The sequence below is a fragment of the Myotis yumanensis genome, unplaced genomic scaffold (genome assembly GCF_028538775.1).
Source record: "Myotis yumanensis isolate MYYU_CA2020_CCGP unplaced genomic scaffold, mMyoYum1.0.hap1 SCAF_6, whole genome shotgun sequence".
Lineage (NCBI taxonomy): Eukaryota > Metazoa > Chordata > Mammalia > Chiroptera > Vespertilionidae > Myotis > Myotis yumanensis.
The window spans coordinates 45,607,289-45,623,024 of record NW_027223757.1 but is presented as its reverse complement, the minus strand read 5'-3'; positions in this window follow the sequence as shown (position 1 = coordinate 45,623,024).

Sequence of the window (15,736 nt, the reverse complement as noted above, 5' to 3'; positions counted from 1 at the left end):
AACCAGTTCTTCAACATCCCCCGAGGAGTCTAGGATTAGGAGAGGGGGCAGGCCAGGCCGAGGGATCCTACTAGTGCACGATCGGGTTTGGGGAGAGACGTGGGCGGTTGGCCAGCCAGGGAGGGACCATGAGAGGGCTCCAAGGTGTGTCTGGCCCATCTCGCTCAGTCCCGATTTGCTGGACCCCAGCAACAAGCTAACCTACTGGTTGGAGCGTCTGCCCCCGGTGGTCAGTGCACATCACAGCAACTGGTCGGCCAGTTGATTGTCTGCCTCCTGATAGTCAGTGCACAGTATAACAACTGGTCGACCAGTCAACTGTCTGCCCCCTCGTGGTCAGTGCACATCATAGCGAGTGGTTGAGTGGCCTTACTATATCATTAGCATATTACGCTTTGATTGGTTGAATGGCCAACCAGACAACTGGACACTTAGCATATTAGGCTTTTATTATATAGGATTTGATTTGAATTTTCTCTAAATTTGCAAGAGAAAATTTTAGCCATCAAGAATATTTCAAGCATGAATGTATATGCTATCAAATAAAATATTTTATACCATAATCTCTCTATATAAAACCCTAATATGCAAATAGACCGAACAGCAGAACAACCAGTTGCTATGATGTGCGCTGACCACCAGGGGGCGGGGGTGGAACATGGAGGGCATCAGCAACAGGGAGCAGAGCGTGGAACATGGCGGGTGTTGACACCTGCAGGATGGTGGAGCAGGTGAGCAGGGGTGCCAAACCAAGGTGGGGCTCTGATCGCTGTCATTGGGTAAGCCTTTGGTGGTTACTGAAAATTCTTTGTTCCCACACACTGTGGTCCTGCCCAGCACTTGCACTTGCTGCCAGCAACAGCCCTGCTCGCACCCGCTCCCACCCGCTGCTGGCACTTTGAGCTGCCGCTCGCACCTGCTGCTGGCGCCCGGTGCTGGTCCCTGCTTCTGGCGCCCGGTGCCGTCAGCGGGTGCAAGCGGCAGCTGCTGGCACCAATTGCCCCTGAGGGCTTCTCCACCTCCCCCTGCTCCTCAGTGGCAATCGGGTGGCAGCTGCTGCTTGCACTGGCCCCACTCACACCTGCTGCTGGTGCTGGCCCCATTCTCTCCATGCTGTCAATGGGTGCGAGTGGGGCGGTGCCATCAGTGCATAGGGGCGGGAGCAGGGCTGCCGGCAGAGAGGGAGAGAGGGGGCCAGGGGCAGCAGCAGGAGGGGGCGGGCGGGAGAGCGGAGGATGGGCTGAGACCTGCCCCTGTTACCACCGCAGTCTCACGGCTCACGGTTCCTTTCAAGGTGCACTAATTCATTCACTGGGCCCCTAGTTAATTTTATAATACATTGTTTTGCAGAAAATGTAAATAAGAAATGTTAATATTTTCATGTTAACACATAGTACAGAATGGAAAACTCATTTTCAGAAATCTAGAAATAATACTTTCATTGTAGTCAGTAGGTATTAAGCTGGTTGAAAAAAATTTTTCTAATGTTAAGCTCCATAATATGCACAAGGTAAAAAGAGAACTAGGCTAGGAGCTGTGTAAAGGAACTAAAAATGGAGTAAAGTAAATATCAGCTGATTAAAATATTGTTGATTTTCAAATATATGGAGTTTTCTTATCATGACCTATTGCTTATATCTTCACAGAATGGGGGAAAATGCCTTAAACTGCAGAAAAAGACATCTAGTGGAGAATTTCCATAGTGAATATTATTAATACCACTGATTGATTGTTATAGAAGACTATGGAAATTCAATTTTAGTGACAAATAATTGAATATTACTAAGTTCCTTATAAGTAAATCTGTATTCCAGAAAAAGAAAATGAATTGAGGCAATACAGTTTACATATAATAGAATAACAAAAGAACCATTAAATTATTTGTTCTGAGAGCAGGTCATGAAACAAAGTATGGACAATTTTTAAAAATGAAACTTTAAATTTTAAAGGAGAAATGTGATGACAATAAAAGTGTTTTTTAATAGAATTTTGATATTAGTTTTGATTTTTTCACTTCCTCACCCAAAAATAGAGCAGAGGAGCAGGAGAGAACAAGAGTATGAAAAGGAAAGAAAGAAAAATTATATTGTAATATCATTAACATTTCATATAATAAAGTCTACCATCAAATGGGTATACCTCCACAAGCCTTTTTAAATGGAATAGACATTTCTCAATTATTTCCTCTAATAATTCTTACATGGTTTGGGGAAAATCCTGCTTAAGGCACAGTGTTGCACTAGATGAGCTATGAAATCCATAAAAACAACACTGGACTCTTCCAATTCACTGGCTACTATAAGTTAATGATAAAGTACACTTTCACCTTTGTTGTAATAGATACTTATATAAATTAATAACTTATTGGTGTTAAGAATATTCCAAAGCAGTAAATAAATGTTATCCTTGGGAGCAGCATAATGGAAACATTATCAGTATTAAAGTTTATTTTTAACATCTGTGCTTGTGTGGGAGATAACAGATATAGATATAGTTTCTAAAATCCAAACATACTAATGTTTTTATTTGTACAAAGTTGATCAATAAAGAGAAGTTGGTGTTTGTTTTCTTATAGTCAGTTTGATGTCAGGTATTTAATACTGTTCAGTTTTCATAGGAAAATTGCAAACATTAATTTGTACATATTTTTAGTCATTTGAATTCAATTGAAGAACTCTTGCTACTTGAAGTGTATGTGATTATGACCTGAAAGGCAGATTAATAGCAGGATTATGGTCTTATAGATCATACAATTCATTATGTTCTCACTAATCAATATCTGGCATCAGATACTACAACTACACTGTATATGTTTCATTCATTTAGATGGGCAGATCCATATTTTTGTTACTTTACTATGCTGCACTTATGGGCAAAAGGCCTTTTTGAGATCTTTAAAGCTATTAGACTTCTTAATGCTTTGCAACTTAAGGATCCAGTGTTTGAAAGTTTAGACAAAGTCAATACATTTTAGTCCTAAACTCTACAACTCAAAAGATCATTAGAAATGATTTTTTCTTATATTCAGCTTATTATTTTCAATCTTTAATTTTCTCAGTCCCTTTTCATCATAGAAGTACTACTAACCAAATATCTTATTCTTAATTATGAAGATACCTTGGTACATTATTAAGATTCAGCTTCTTGTTGTATTGTGTGTAGTGGGGAAACTTGGAGAGCACTAGAGAGAAAAGAATAGCTTATACTCATAAAACAGACCAAGCAAAGCCTTTGAGCCTGTGAGGCAATATTAAGACTCTAAGAAAAGCCCATGAGTGATATGGTAGCCTTTGTTTTGTGTCAGTGTCTGGACTGATTGGGCCATGTTAGATATAATATTTAATTTTGGAAAAAAATTAAACTCAACATTATTGTATTAAGATCTAGTTCTTTTACATGTAAATTGTAAATACCTATAGAAGCTGAAAGGAGAAATTGCTGCTTTCACAATTTTACAATATATATAGCTCAGTTCTGGGGTTCTAAGGGTAAAAAAATCATAGCGCCCCTCTTCAATTTTGGAACCACAGGATCCTCTCAAGTTCTCTAGAGTCTTATTCAGTCTTAGGGCTCCTTTACCCCTAGTCCTTTTCAGGAAATTCTTGAAGCTGCTTGTAACAGTCTCTGTACCTTATCTGCATCAGGATGGAAAACTTATTCATCTCGCTGACGATCCTAGTAGAGAATGAAATTATTTCCACTCTCTCCCAAATGAAGTCAGTCTCCTTGGTGTTGCAGAGGAAGCTATTTGAACCCTCTGTCCAGGAATATGCTTGAAAAACCAGTTCACTGCTGTCCATAGGACACACCCTATGCCTCTGTCTACCAATGTCCAGATCAACTAAACTTCTAGTACATTATCTCAAAGACACTGTATTAGTAAAAGGGCGCAACTGTTTACAGTATCCACCATCTTTCCTTGCCCAACATTCAGACTTCTGATCAGATTTTTTTTAATGCTGTAGGCTCTTGAGGAAACTCTGCACATAACCACTGGGGCATCTGTTCAGGGCCCTTCCGTGCCCTTTCAGACACAATTTTTCTTAGGCTTTGTATCCTTGTATTACATTTTCTTGAAGAACGCATGGTAAGATATATTCAAATTGCTCTAAAAATTGAACTATATTAGATGATGACTATTTTTAAAATTATTTTTCTTCTAAATGTATACATTATAGAATTCCTTCAAATGGTCTTACTCTATTATTTTGTTTGATAATTTAAACTATATACAACTCTATAAAATATTGACTGCTCTTCTATATGCATAGGTGATATTAAACATTTGTTGGTTGATTGGCATTGTAGTATACCTAGTCTAGGGAATAAAAGTAAAACTCTGAAATATTGATTCTGAAATAAAATAAAGAATGTTGCCCTAGCTGGTGTGGCTCAGTTGGTTGGAGCATCGTCTCTTGCAGCCAAGGGTCACAGATTCAATCCCCAGTCGGAGCATGTGTTGGAGGTATCCAACTGACGTTTCTCTCTCACATTGATGTTTCTCTCTCTCCTTCTACTTTTCTCTCTCTCCTTCTACTTTTTGCTCTCACTCTTGCTCTCACTCTTGCTCTCGTTCTCTCAATAAAAAACATTCCCTCAGTGAGAATTAAAAAGGAAAGCTATCTATACTTTTTTATTATAACAGTACTAGAGGCCCGGTGCACAAAAATTTGTGCACTCGGGGGGGGGGGAGGGGGGTCCCTCAGCCCGGCCTGTGCCCTCTCGCAGTCTGGGACCACTCGGGAGATAACAACCTGCTGGCTTAGGCCTGCTCCCGGGTGGCAGAGGGCAGGCCCAATCCCTAGGTGCAGCCCCTGGTCGGGCTCAGAGCAGGGCCGATTGGGGAGTTGGGGCACCACCCCCCTGTCATGCACAGAGCAGGGCAGATTGGGAGGTTGTGATGCCACCCCTAGTCACGCTCAGGGTAGGGCCGATTGGGGGGTTGTGGCACTGCCCCCTGTTACACTCAAGGCAGGGTCGATGGGGAGGTTGCGGCGCCACCCCCTGTCACACACAGAGCAGGGCCCATCAGGGGGTTGGGGAGCTCCCCCCTGTCACGCACAGAGAAGGGCCCATCAGGGGGTTGGGGAGCTCCCCCCTGTCACTCACAGAGTAGGGTCAATAGGGGAGTTGGGGCACCGCCCCCTGTCACACACAGAGCAGGGCAGATCAGGGGGTTGGGGCGCTGCCCTCTATCACCCACAGAGCAGGATCAATCAGGGGGTTGGGGCGCTGCCACTGTCACAGGGCAGGGCCGATGGGGAGGTTATGGCTCTACCCTGTCACACAAAGAGCAGGGCCCGTGGTGGGGGGTTGGGGCGCTGCACCCTGTCACACACAGAGCCGCAGGGCGATCAGGGAGTTGGGGAGCTCCCCCCTATCAGGCACAGAGCAGGGCTGATCAGGGGGTTGGGGCGCCTTCCCCTGTCATGAACAGAGCAGGGCAGATAGGAAGGTTGTGGCCCCGCCCCCTGTCACACACAGAGCCGCAGGGCGATCAGGGGGTTTGGTCGCTGCCCCCTGTCACGCTGATCCCGGTGCCGGGAGGCCTCCCGGCTCCGCTGATCCCAGTGCTAGGAGGCATATTACCCTTTTACTATATAGGATAGAGGCCTGGTGCATGGTGGGAGCTGGCTTGTTTGCCCTGAAGGGTGTTCTGGATCAGGGTGGGAGTCCCGCTTGGGTGCCTGGCCAGTCTGGATGAGGGGCTGATAGCTGTTTGCATCTGGTCACACCCCCTTCAGGGTGGGGGTCCCCACTGGGGTGCCTGGCCAGTCTGGGTGAGGGGCTGAGGGCCATTTTCAGGCTGGCGGGTGACTGAAGCTCCCAACCTGTCCTTTTTTTCTTTTCTTTTTTTATTCTGGGCCAGCTTTAGCTCTGAGGCTCAGCTCCAGCTCTGAGACCTCCGCTGCTGAAAGCAGGGATCTGGGTTTGTTTGGGTTCTATAATTGAAACACTGTTGCAGTCCTGCTGGCTGAAGCCTGGCTGGCTGAAAGCAGGTTTCTGGGGTTTTGTTTACCTTCTATATTTGTAACATAGTTGTTTAGAGTTGCAGTTCAGAGGCCGGCAGCAGCAGGCGGGGAATCTTGGCTTCCTCCATCACTGGAGCAAGCAAGCCTCCTGTTCGCTTCAGTGCCTGGCTGCCGGCCGCCATCTTGGTTGGCAGTTAATTTGCATAAGGATATGCTGATTAGCCAATGGGAAGCGTTCGGGGCCACAGTCAATTTGCATCTTTCTCTTTTATTAGATAGGATGTCTTCAACCCTGCACTCTTCCCCATCTATTATGGATTTATATAATTGTATTTTTAACCCCCCAAATAATGATGATTCTAGGTAACATTTATTGAGCTCTTATGATGTGAGATATGTATATAAATTAATGCAATAAATCTTCCATGTAATGAGCAAAGTATAATTATCCCCATTTAACAGTTGAACACACTGATCCCTAAAGAGGCTAAGCAATTTATTTAGGGTCAATCAGTTAATTAATGGAAGAGCCAATACTCAAACCACAAGATGCCTACTCTTTGTCAAAATGCTATTCTACCTCCTGCTATATTTGAATAAATTGTGTTCTATCATTAGATTTTAATTCAGTCCATTCAGCCTGTGCCTGATGCAGTATTAAAGGAAACAAAAGATTCAGGGAGGTGGGTCATTTAATATGAACATTCATTCCACACATTTTGAAAATAGTTTAAAACAATTTAAAATTACTTTTTGATAGAGCATTTGAATTACTAAGTATTTAAAATATCCAGAATTTGAAAAAAGCACACACCATCACATGTCAATGATTTGCATGACCTGTTCACTACTTGAGGTTGTTTGGATATCATCTTGTGATACACCTCATGTGTTTTACATCATTGAACCTGTTAAGCCAAAGCCAGTGTCAAAATCTAAAAGCATAACCTATCTTGGCTTATACTTTTAGGTTTCGACATTGTGCCTTTAATTTTCTCAGAGACAGTGCCAAGTTTTTTTATGGTTATAGCATTGCCTTAACTTATAATGTTTTTATCTGATGTTCTGAAACATTTCAGAAGGAACATGTGATAACCTTCAGTTTTTTTCCTAATAAGATAAACTTTTGTAGTAAAATAACTAGAAATTTTATAGCCTCATTTCCATGATTCTTAATTTATATTTTGATGTCAAAATTTTATGCATAAGCTATACCTACTGGCATATAAAATGAGTTAGGGATTGTCATGTTATGAGGCTGATAGTTGCATAAAAACAATGAAAAGGAATATCAGGGAATAGGCTATCAATTTTGTAGTGTTAAATTATTGAAGATTGAAAATTGTCTAGTTAATGTCATTAGAAATAATATGCCACAGTTATTCAAAATATATTATTGAGGTATATGTCAGGGACATGTACATAATAATTATGTTTATTTTTTCAGTTGATTGTCCCAGGATTTAGAGAAACTAGTATCTGGAAACAGGTGCTTGGTTTTACAGTGACGAGTGAAATCAGAAAATGGGTCAGAAACAACTGGAATCAAGTCAAATTGGAACAAGTCCTGGGAACAGAGTGTTATCCCATATGTTAATCTAGGTAGACTCAGTCCACCGTTGTCAAAAGACCTGATATTTTAGAAGAATAATTTAGCAAATATTTTATCATTACTCTCCAACCTGTTTTTGAATACATTTTGCAGCAGCATTCATGGCTATTGATCTACTTTAGGTTGCTTTAAATAATGAGGGTAGGTCGGAGAAATGTGGAAGGGAGGTGGGGTGGAAGGCAAATACTTGAATTAAAAAATGTAATGGCAGCAATTGCTTAACAATTATTTCCTAAAATGAAAGTGTACGTTAGTTTTAACTTGACTCTGGAAATAATGATTGTCAATGAAATGATCCTAAATAATTTCTGAAACATATATGTACTTACTTTGTGAGTTTTACATTGACAGTGAGTACAACTGGCCTCTCCAGCACTTTAGGAAGCAAGTTCTCAAACAAGTGTTTTGCTCCTGCTTTTAGAGATGTGGTAGACTTTTCTTCCTCTCGTGGTATGTTTTCACCCTCATCTGTGTGTGTGCTGGTGTGTCAGTATGTGTGCTGATGAGGCTTATACTATATATGATGATTATAAAATTGGAATTATTTGTTAATCCTAAAGCTCTGACCAGAAAAACACACATTAAGCTATATTAATAAATGCAAATGTTTGCATCCTCTGGTAACACTCTGAGGGTGACACTTCATTTTTATAATGACAAAGTGCTACATGTCATTTTTAACGTTTCTTGAAGTGACATAGTTGTCTACACTGATCTGGGCCATCCAGAGATGAGCTGGCATTTTTGACAGTGTAGCTTCCACATCTCAGAGAGATCTGGAAGCCCTTTATTTTGTACCCTGTGCAACACATTGTGCTTGATCTTTGAACACTTTCACATGAGCTGGTTATTCTAAACCCAAAGATTGCCCACTTACACATTGTAATTGAGTTTCTTTCTACACATCAGTTCTTTTTGAAACATGTAAATTACATCAGATTGAGAATTATTTTTTTTATTATGACTGATATTCCCTACATTAACTTGGAATTGAATATACATATTCACAGATATTGAGATGGGTCTTGTCCTGTAAATAATAACTTAAAAGATAATAAAGGTATTTAAAAGTTGGTAAATTGAAAATATTTTAGAATTTATTTCACCTAAAATTGCCTGAGAAAAAGCCCCCGTAGCTTCCAAAAAAAAAGCCCTAGTTTGAGAGAATATGGTGCCCAGGCAAACATGACCCCCTCTATTTGCATGTTAGATTCAAAGCCATTTTATTTTTCACAACCTGAATATATCAACTTTGTAGAGAAATTTTGTATATTTTACCTCATATAACATCTATTTAACATTTAACAGCTAATAAGTATCTAGTACTGAATTGAGGATTCCCTATTCATCCCACCTCATGGTTTGAGAAAAAAACAAGAAAGACATGAAGGTAGTATTCCCATCTAACTTGATACCTTCTTGGAAGCGAGGATGTCATAAAAGAAACAGGTACTTTTTCCTTAGGAAAGGAGATGGAGGTACCAGCCAGCCTTCACTCCCATTTCCAACCAGATCACTTTTAGTCTGATAAACTAAGATCTGTATTGAAACCAGGAAAAATCAGTGTATGAAATTTTGGAATTCATTCCGTATGGGTACAAATTCTGGTCCAAAAAACTCGAGTACAAGAAATTTCATATTCTTTTTTGGAAAGTCATATTTAATCCGTTTTGGCTCCTGATTTCAGGCCTACAGTGGGATCATGAAAAGATCCTGGTCTCTCAGGGACCACATACACTGGGATGAGTGAGTTGCATCTGAGGCCAAGATTTCTTTCTCTCACTTTAAAAAACATTTTTTTTCTATGTGCTCCAGTAGGGCAATCAGCTATTGGCATAGTCAGAAGTGTTCTTCTAACATCACAGGCACCCTGCTAACTTCAGCTCAGGCCTCAGAGAGCTCTTTTGATCCTCTCCAGCTCTGGGCAAAGTTTTCAGCCTCCAAAGATTGATGCCTTCTAGAGTTATACAGGACCCAAATGCAGTGAGTAAATCAAGAACCCAAAAAAGCTGAGGAAAATGCTTTCAGTCCAAGACATTTATTTTTTTAATTTCTATTTCTTCCACTAGGTAAGCTTTCTTCCATCAGCAAAGAAATAGAATATAGGGTTTTTCTTAGGTTTTGAAAACTTCTACTTTCTGCTCATAAACACTTCCTCAAAGAGTTCAGAACTTAGACTATAAAACCAGTTCATCTTCTTGGGACAGAAGAGAAAAAAAAGTCCTACAGCAGTGATGCAGCATTGGTATTTGCGTGTTCCCAGACTATTGTGGTAAAGTTCAATGCTTTTGTTCATTTAGTAAACTTTTCAAGATTGTCTTTCACATGGTGCTAAAAGCTGATGACTCAGTGGTGTACAAGACAGAGTTCTCACAGGATTTAGATTCTAGAAGGAAACTTCTAGAATTTATAAGGTTGATATCTGAGTAAGTAACTCCTGGTTTCTGTGAGAGCATGCAGCATTTACTTTGTACCTATTTTCAAAATTTAAATCCCAAGCCTGAAAATTGAAAAGGAACTACCAGAATAAATCCTTTGCTTCATCACTTTGTAATCTATACATTTATCTTCACTTTTATCTTAAGTGTAAACTTTCAGAATTTTTTTGTAGAAGTCAAGCTAGTCCTCATTTTTCTACCGATGCAGCCAGTTTTAGTGAATTTTGCTATTAATTTCATTAGAATTGTTGTGGAATAAGCAGATTATCATTTACTTTTCACTTCTTTCCAGTAATTTTATGAGAAAGGATATTGTCTTTGTGGAAAAATTTTCTTACAGATTTCTTTCTTTTCTTTCAAATCCTGTATAAAGAGATTAAGCATAACCAAATACTTTAAGTTAGCTTATTAATATTTTATCTAAGCTTATTTTAGAGCACCCTTTCAGACATCTTATGTAGATAATTTCTACTCAAGCAAAGACTCCTAAAGTATAAGGGGAAGTATATTGAAGAGAAAGAATAGTTTGCTTTTGGTCTTGAAACCTAAAGATTGTTAATGTATTATAAATAAAACCCCTTTCTAATCATCCATATTTGTAATACTTATTTATCAAATGATAATTTACATCTCAAAGTTTTGTTTGCTGGAGAGTATTTCAGGGCTACTTTTCCTAGAACAGTGACATCAAATCACCGCCAATCATTCAGAGAGAGCTTGCTGGTTGTGGCAACTTCCTGGAGCTGGGGGGATAGAAAAAGGAGCCAATACACAAGAACAGACATATACACTGAGTGGCCAGATTATTATGACCACCTGACGTTTGTAGGCAAATTAGCTATAATTTCGCGCTAAAGTTGCTAGAGGGCCAGACCATTATAAATAGGGAAGCAGGTTGTTTACCACGACAGTAGAAGTGATTTTTTTCTGAAGATATGGGTAAACAACACGATTTAACAGCCTTGAACGTGGCTAATTTGCCTACAAATGTCAGGTGGTCATAATAATCTAGCCCAGCCGTGGGCAAACTACGGCCCGCGGCTGGATCCGGCCCATTTGAAATGAATAAAACTAAAAAAAAAAAAAAAAAAAAGACCGTACCCTTTTATGTAATGATGTTTACTTTGAATTTATATTAGTTCACACAAACACTCCATCCATGCTTTTGTTCCGGCCCTCCAGTCCAGTTTAAGAACTCATTGTGGCCCTCGAGTCAAAAAGTTTGCCCACCCCTGATCTAGCCACTCAGTGTAGATCAATGGAATAGAATAGAGAACCCAGAAATCGACTCAAACCACTATGTTCAATTAATATTTGACAAAGGAGGCATGAACATACAATGGAGTTAAGACAGTCTCTTCAATAAATGGTGTTGGGAAAATTGGACAGATGCATGCAAAAAAATGAAACTAGACCACCAACTTACACCATACACAAAAATAAACTCAAAATGGATAAAGGACTTAAACATAAGACGGGAAACCATAAAAGTACTAGAGGAATCCACAGGCAGCAAAATCTCAGACATATGCTGAAGCAATTTCTTCACCAATACCGCTCCTAGGGCAACTAAAGAGAAAATAAACAAATGGGACTACATCAAAATAAAAAGCTTTTGCACAGCAAAAAAAACCATCAACAAAACAACAAGAAAGCCCACTGCATGGGAGAACATATTTGCCAATGTTATCACTGATAAGGGTTTAATCTCCATTTACAGGGAACTCATACAACTTAACAAAAGGAAGATATACAACCCAATCAAAAAATGGGCAACAGACCTAAATAGATACTTTTTAAAAGAAGACAGAAGGAAGGCCAAGAGACATATGAAAACAGGCTCAAAGTCACTAATCATCTGAGAGATGCAAATCAAAATGACAATGCGGTACCATCTCACACCTGTCAGAATGGCTATCATCAACAAATCAACAAACGACAAGTGCTGGTGAGGATGCAGAGAAAAGGAACCCTCGTTCACTGCTGGTGGGAATGCAGACTGGTGCAGCCACTGTGGAGAACAGTATGGAGTTTCCTCAAAAATCTAAAAATGGAACTTCCATTTGACCCAGTGATCCAACTTCTAGGAATATATCCCAAGAAACTAGAAACACCAATCAGAAAGGATATATGCACCCCTATGTTTATAGCAGTACAATTCACTATAGCTAAGATTTGGAAACAGCCTAAGTGCCCATCAGCAGATGAGTGGATTAAAAAAACTGTGGTACATCTACACAGTGGAATACTACGCTGTGGTAAAAAAGGAGGAGTTCTTACCATTTGCAACGGCATGGATGGAACTGGAGAGCATTATGCTAAGTGAAATAAGCCAGTCAGAGAAAGATAAATATCACATGATCTCACTCGTTTGTGGAATATAATGAACAACATAAACGGATGAACAAAAACAGATCCAGAGACAGAGAATCATCGATCAGACCGTCAAACCTCAGAGGGAAGGTAGGGGAGGGTGGGAGTAAGGGGGAGAGATCAATCAAAGGACTTGTATGCATGCATATAAGCCTAACCAATGGACACAGACAACAGGGGGGTAAGGGCATGAGTGAGGGGGTAGGAGAGCAATGGGGGGGGGCGTGGTAAGGACACATATATAATACCTTAATCAATAAAGAAATTTAAAAAAGAAAGAAGAAGGAGCCAACAAAAGTGAATATATTCAGTTGACTAAAGAATAAGAGAGGTTTATATTTCATTTTACATCCAGTCAGGAAATGACAATGGATGTAGTGGGGTTTGTGTTACTACTTTGGGAAGAAAAATGCTAATGGTGCTGATGTTCAATGAAGTGAGATTGGGTTCTGGAAGAATTTGATAGGTAGGTTAATAAAATTTTTTAGGCTTAAATTACTAAGATTTTTGAGTCAAAGCTGCTTCATTATTAAGACTTTGCTTAAAGGGTGAGAGTGTAGCCTAGTTCTTTCACATAAAGGTCTTGGCTAGGTAAAAAGCAAAACCATAATTCTCAGTATCATAAATTAGTGACAATAACAGTTTCCACCTCCGCAACTTTGCTGTGAGGAATGCAATGACAGATTCTGTGCTGTTTGCCTATGAGATGATTTCCTTGAAGTCCCGTAATGAGTTGTTTTTGGCAGGATTAATGAGTATTATAATGGTAAATGGATGTTTGCAGCTCAGTTGTGTTTCATCACGGAGTAACATGGGGTTTCTGGTCCCTTGGAGGCCATAATTGGTGGCATTAATGCAGTTTTTAATTACACTTCTTGAAAAAAAAATGAATTGGAACCAAAACAAAAGCTAAGTGATCATCTCTCCACTGTTTCACATGGTATAAACAGAAGACTGTTGCTGTCTCTGATATCTATAATTTGAATCATATCCTCCAGATAAAATATGCAGTATATTTTGATGATGATTTTGTTTAAAAGCAGCTTATTTGCCTTTATTTTTCTCATTCCTATATACTGAAACACCTTTTATTATATGCATATGTAATATATGCATATATAATACAGATCTTTATTATACATAAACATAAAATGTATACATGTTATAAAGGTATACAAACTATAAATCTAGGTGACTGCAAAGATAAAATAATAGCCATACTTCTCATATTTATACCTCAACATTTGTTTCCTAATCCTCACTGTTAGTATTGAGCAACATAAGTGTAATTAATTCCCAAAGCTCTGTGAATGAACTAGAATGCACTAAGCCATTTTTCTTTTTTTCCTTTCACACATGTATGTGAGAAATTACTAATAGCTGCTTCTTCAGCATATCCTGTCTTTGCAGTATTATGTTTGTTTGTGATCTGTAGTGGCAAGCCCAACATTGATCTACAGGATAAATTTGCAAAGTGTTCTATGAAAAGAAAAATTTCTTAAGGAGAGAGAGAGAGAGAGGGAGAGAGAGAGAGAGAGAGAGAGAGAGAGAGAGAGAGAGAGAGAGAGAGAGAGAGAGAAAGAAATAATGTACATTTTAAAAATCTACATGCCCAGCCATTTATTCCTAGTCTGTTTATAAGTTGCCTAACTGTATTGGTTACTATATATTTCCTTCAAGCAATAATAATGATTTCACTTTTCTGTATTTTTAAATAAATCACAGGGCAAAATATCAGACCATGGTTAATTAAATGGTTAGGGTAATATAAGCCCTTGAGATTAAATGATCATGTTACCTTTGACTAGTATGTTGTTGTTGAAGTAAGTCAATGTGGAAGCTGTTCCTAGTCCTCATAGCCCTTTTTAAATACACTTGATATCTGGGTTATCCTTGAGTTAACAGTACAAGGTCAGAAATACATTTGGAGCAGTAGCAAGCAATTATATCTAAGGAATAAGTACAAAAAGTCAGATGCCATAGAATTCCTCCTATATTTACGCCAGTGTTTTGGTGAGACTTAGCCTCACATTTTAGGATTGCCAGCAATTAAGAAAAAAGGCTACCTTTCTTTACAGTGGGTCTTTGACACTTAATATCTGTGTCGTGTCATCAGGTAAAATTTTTCTTTGATAAGCTCAAATGTCTGGTTGCAAGGTTTTCCATAGTCCTATAGAAAACAGTTGCATTTTCTATTTATAAGGAAACAAGAAAACACAAATAAAAAGCAGACAAGCAAGTAAACCAGAATACCCCTCATGTTATTTATAAATAGGGATGTCAGTGTTTGGGAACTGTGGAGCAAGTCTTCTGTCAGTGGCTGCACCTTTTTAACACATGCCCTACTGGAGAACAGGGAGCCAGCTTTGGTTGTATGCGACTCCATTCTCTTCATGTTCATGATGATTGAGTGTGCTGAAGTTGCTTTGTTTTTTCTTTAGAAGAGTGATGATAGTGATTAATTCAGTTGATGCATCATTGTCCCGTCCCCACCACTTTAGTGGTTTCTACAAAATGTCTTAAAATATCTAGACAGCATTTATACATGTGAGAATTCTGTGTGCTTTTGCATATTATCATTCTGTGTAAATCTGATGCTGATCCTGTCAGCCATGCTATCTAAAAATACTGAAAAAAGAGACAAATGCACATAAAGATGAATGTTTAAGTCAATATTTAATGCCAGGTAAATGTGTACATGTGCACATGTGCACACAAATTCATATACACCTGTGTGTAATACACATTCACACATATACATATATAAACATAATTTCAAAATTCAGAGTGTACTAGCAGTGAACATTTTGTCCTAGTTATTTCTCGTGAGATTTTTTTGTGATTTAACATAAATTGTATAACAATTTCTCCATTTTATAATATAACAATAAAAAATAGTTAACTTTTCTTGAGTTTACTCTGTGCCGATCACTTTTACCTTTATTTTTTCCTCACGCAATTCTTTGGCATAGGTATTAGTATTTTCTTCATGTTATGAATTGAACTGAAACATAGACAAGTTGGACTGACTCCCCAAGGTCATGCGTACTTAGCAGAGCTGGGAAAGCTCCACTCTGTTCATGCTAAAACCTCTGTAATGTCTATGGGGAGAGATAGGAATAATAGCAAAACAAGGACAAACCTTGAGTTATATTTTTAGAAGAATTTTTCAGTTACATAAATTCAGTGCATTTATAGGATCTTAATCTTATTGCTTTGGTGGATCTTAGAGATTATATAATGTGCACAGTTCACTTTGAAGTGCAGAAATGAATTCTCAGAGTTTAAATGGGGCAGTAAGTGAAGACAGTTGCAGCCATTGCCTTTCATCCTGTGGGCTC